The following is a 5,011-nucleotide window of genomic DNA, read 5'->3' on the forward strand; positions in this document are numbered from 1 at the left end:
CCCCATGGCCTTTTGTTGACCTTGGTTGCTCCACGAGAAATTGGGATGATTCTTCCAACCTGGATTGTAGGTATTGCTATATGGGTTTCCTTGAGTCCTCATGCCATTACCTACAAAATTGACATTCTCAACCGAGGATGCACTACCAATAGAGATCGGGCAATCAGATGGAGCATGTCCTCCACCATACCTGGTGCAAGTACTCACGGCCACCACTGTGTTTGAATTTAGACGATCTAACTTCTTACTTAATTTTTTCACTTGCGGCGCCAATGAAGTTACTGCATCTATCTCATGAAGACCTGCCACATTTTCCTTTTCCTTGGCATTCCATTGGTAGCTGTTTAACCCTATTTCTTCAATAAATTGATAGGCCTCATCGGGAGTCTTGCTACCTAAGGTACCTCCTGCTGCCGCATCCAAAAGTTGTCTTGTACTCGTATTCAACCCGCTGTACAAAGTCTGAACAATAATCCACTCCGGGAATCCGTGTTATGGGCACTTTCTTAGGAGCTCCTTGAACCTTTCCCATATCTCGAATAGAGACTCCAATTCCGACTATACAAAGGATGAGATCTCATTCCTAAGCTTTGCAGATTTTCCAGGAGGGAAATAACGGGCTAGAAAAGCTTCTACCATCTCCTCCCATGTAGTAACTGAGGCTCTAAGTAATGAGTGTAGCCACTGCTTTGCTCTCCCTTTTAGGGAAAATTGGAAGGCTCTCAACTTGATGGCATCATCTGTCACCCCATTTATCTTGAGCATATCACACACCTCGAGAAAGTTCTCTATGTGACTGTTTGGATCCTCATTGTCCAAACCATTGAACTGTGCGGATTGCTGCTACATATGGATGAATGCCGGCTTTAGCTCGAAATTCTGAGTCAGATTGGGGGGTCACACAATACTCGATTGTGTGCCCAAACCGAGGGTCTAGCATAATCGAGAGTGTCTTCTGCCGCTTATTCATTTGCTCGCCATATTATCCGACCCTTCAACTTCCAAATCGACTAGATTAGATTGTTCTTCCACAGGTCCTTTCCCTTTCCTTCTTAGTGTTCTTTCAAGCTCGGGATCTCCTTCAATCAATATTGAGGGGTTCCCTCGGGTTATCAACCTGAAGCTACACAAAGGGAATAAAACAAATCAGAATGATGATAGAAAAGAAAATGTGAAATAGAACGGATAAAGGAATAACTAAGGAAACAAAAGTGCAAAGTATCTCTAAATGCCTGTTCCACGGCAATGGCACCAAAAACTTGACAGTGCTCCCCGCAAGTGCACGGAGTTGTCGAAGTAATATGTCCCAGGTAAGTAGGGTATCGTATCCACAGGGAAAAGGGAATAAAAATACTTAATTTGCTTCTTAACAATATGAAATATGAATAGTGATATGTGTGACAAGATTCAATTCTCAGAAGTAAAACAACCCGAAAGAGAACAAAAGTAAAGGAGAAGGTAAGGCAATCGATAAAGATGGGGTACCCGGGTATTGATCTGCCTAGGAAAATCATTTTAAGTGCAAGAACTCTCTATTATGCTTCCTAACTAATGTAATGGTCAGTCAGGGATATCCTTTAATGCATGGTCCCGAATCTAGGGTTAACCAAGCCTAATCCTCTACATGTCTCGGAGGAGAGGTTGAACAACCTCTGAACCTCATACTCGTAAGAAGGATTGCATTAAGCTCTGGGGATTCCAAGTGATAAATCTCTTCCTAATTGTAGACCTAACCCTTTGGTCCAGAAGAAAGATCACTAACCATAATGAAGCCCTAGATGCTAAAATCATGTCAACGCTTCACTCTGTTGCACTCGCAACTAAGCCCCAGCGGAGGGTCATCCCTTAGCTCATTTGCTCTATTATGGTCGAAAAGAACTCGAGGAACGGAGGTAGAATCTATTACACCGGAGGGGAAAGGGGATGCTCATGTACCTCTCGACTTACCCTCTCAACCCTCTCCAATCAAGCTTTGTCTAACTCTCGTGGTGTGTCACTCACTCACAAGGGCTACCACATGAACTCTCAACCTTAGTGTCACTCTAAGGGAGCATTCAAACAATCAAACATTCAAGATTGGAACTCACAATAACATCAATTAATTGAAAGCATAATAAAAAGATTCAATGAAACCAATAAATCCTAGGGTTCATAAATACCCAAGTACCCACTAGGGTTTAGCTCTCCATGGAGCAGAATACAAAAGATAATGAAATCAAATGTAAAAGAAAGCAATCGATAGGAAAACCCCTCGATAGTCATGGCGTTGGTCTTGTGGATAGTCCTCTACTCGTCGCAAGATCCCCTTGTCCGGTATAAGATACGCCTCGCCGAATCAATCCAACGGAGGCTCCCTTACCAACCTTCTTCCAAAGAGATGATGATGCCAGAGCCATAGAACATGTCCAAATCCCTAGCCAATACCTTTCAAAACCCTTGCCGCAGTCCTCTCTCAAGTTGGGGAAAAGATGGAGAAAAGAATTCTGAAATCGGGGTTGAAATTGGCCTTAAATAGGGTTTGAATCGGGATTCCAAACGCCCCTGTGGATATTTCACACGGGTCTGTGGAATTAACGCACGGGTGTGTGGAATTTCCACACGCCCGTGTGACTCCTCTGTTTTGCTCTTTCTTCGGCCGGCTGTGAACAGCACCTACTACAATGGTTTACTACAGTATTGCTACATTGCCTGCTACAGTAATCTCACGAAATACTCCCGAATCCATGCTTTCATTGAGATAACGTAAACAGGCACACGTTCACATCGTAGATCGTCTTAGTTCTTCAATAAACAGTAACGCTGGTGGAGATCTTGCTAAATATGCACAAGTCGGAATACTAGGATGTAACTGCCTTCGTGCCCCTCCGAATCATTGCCGTAGCTCGAATACGAGGAGGTTGGCACACATTCAAGCATTCTAAACATGACTCATGTCTCCGCGTTTGAGCCTTCTCAAGATCTCCTCCAAATAATGCGTAAAACAATCTACAATGGCTTCTTTCACAAGTAATCGTCTTCATAACCCAACCTACACAAAAGTACATAAATACACACGTATTAGCGCTAAAATCTAACAAAAGTAATGCTCATGATAAGGAAAGAACACTTCGCATTCTTATCACACAAGCACTTATCACAAACCTTGTCACCAACCTTGAACTCCAACGGCCTCCTCCGTTGGTCAGTATAGTTGACACGCGTCCGAATATGCGTGTATGTACCGCAAGTGCACGGGTGTCGAAGTAATAATTACCCCGGTGAGTGGGTAGTCGAATCCACAGGGAACAGGGCTACTAGTACTAACTTCTTCTCTGCTTTCTAACCTAATGATAAATGGAAAGGTGTGGTGATCTAATGTGCGAAGAAATGAATATCGGAGACAAATATGCAAGGGTAAAATGGATGGAGATCTCAATCAGTAAAAGTGGGGTATTCGGGCAATGCTCCCCCTAGGATTCAGGTATTAGGTACCGAATAAGCAAAGTGTTTCTATGATGAGTAAGTTAAGTCGTGGAAATCCAAATATAATCGGATCCGGCCTCCCGATCACTGATACTAGTCCCCTACGAGGTCCCGGTAGAGAAATCGCTCAATCTCAACACCTCACACAACATATGACTGCAAAGCACTCTACGGATTCCAAGAGTTGTATCCGATTCCTAAAGATTGATCCAACCCTAATTCCCGGCGAAGGATCCTAACACCCTACAAAGTCCGGGTGGAGAAATCTCTCAATCTCACACCTCACACCAAATATGGTTGCATAGAGCTTAAGGAACAGAGATAGAATACACACAGTCTGAAGGGAGAGGGACACTCCACTATCTCATGACTCACCCTCTCAACCCTCTTTAATCTTGAAGTTCTAACTCTAATGGAGACCTCTCTCACATCAAAGTAACAAATCATGCAAATCCAATCAACCACAAGGATTAATTAAACAAGCAAGCAATGAGAATACAAGATTAAAAACTTAATCAAACTCGGATTAAATAGAAACACTAAGCAAATCCACAAAAGATGAGAATCCTAGGGTTCACAACCCCAAATACCCTCTAGGGTTTTAGCTCTCCATGGAGCAACATACAAAACACACCATCAATGAATGAAAGTACATTAAAAACCATAGAAATAAACCCCTTATATATGAACCGATGGCCTTGATGTAGAGCTTGACGTCTTGAAAGGACCCACTCCGAAGCTAGGTTCACCGGTGGCTTCCTTGATACTATGAGGGAGGAGGAATCAATCAAAGTTAGTGACCAAAGCGCCTCCAAAGCCGCAAAACCTACACTCTCCAAACCCCTAGCCGTCTCACCCCTCAAGAGCCGCACAAAAGATGAGAAAGAATAGGGCAAAACGGCTATTTATAGGCCTTAGATCGCGCCTGTCATGTGCCCTCATGCGCCCGTGTGGATTTTCCACGTGGCCGCGTGGGCTACATAAATTTTCACGCGGGCGCGTGGACAGTAATTTTGATACAGTACTGCTACAGTAATTTTACTACAGTACTTTTCACAAACCGCGGTCCAATCACTCTTCTCTTGAGGCCACATGTCCGGGCACACGTCCATGTGGTAGGCTATAAAACTTTTCTTCATCGATGTATCTTTGGGAGGTCTTGCAATCTTCATAAAGAGAATAAACATGAAGATGTGGCTGCCTTTGTTTCCTTCCAACTAGTGAATTGACTTGAATCTTCTTGGAAGTTGGCACACATCTCCACATTTATAAACTCCTCTCGTGTCTTGGTCCTTGAATTGAACAAGAACTCCCAACATTATGTCTTTATAGCCCATCTTTGCTTCCTTTTTACTCTTCAAGGCATTCACAACCTATATGCATAAAAGAACACCAAATACACAATATGAGACATAAACCATAGTAAAAAATAATGCTCAATGGATGTAAAACATATATAAAAATATGTCTACTCAAGCATTTATCAATAGTTCTTCATTTCATCCTGCGAGAAGCTTTTGAAAGCACCTCTTCTTTCTTCCTCTCTTGG

At 42.9% G+C, this 5,011-nt stretch overlaps 1 non-coding gene across 1 annotated transcript; it reads left to right on the forward strand.

Moving 5' to 3' along the window:
* The first annotated feature begins 484 nt into the window (after window positions 1–484).
* LOC120269714 lies at window positions 485–591 on the forward strand. The gene has a single exon (XR_005539354.1). It is a non-coding gene; the product is annotated as a small nucleolar RNA R71 (small nucleolar RNA).
* Window positions 592–5,011: the final 4,420 nt, after the last annotated feature.

The sequence above is a fragment of the Dioscorea cayenensis genome, chromosome 9 (genome assembly GCF_009730915.1).
Source record: "Dioscorea cayenensis subsp. rotundata cultivar TDr96_F1 chromosome 9, TDr96_F1_v2_PseudoChromosome.rev07_lg8_w22 25.fasta, whole genome shotgun sequence".
NCBI classification, from domain to species: Eukaryota; Viridiplantae; Streptophyta; class Magnoliopsida; order Dioscoreales; family Dioscoreaceae; genus Dioscorea; species Dioscorea cayenensis.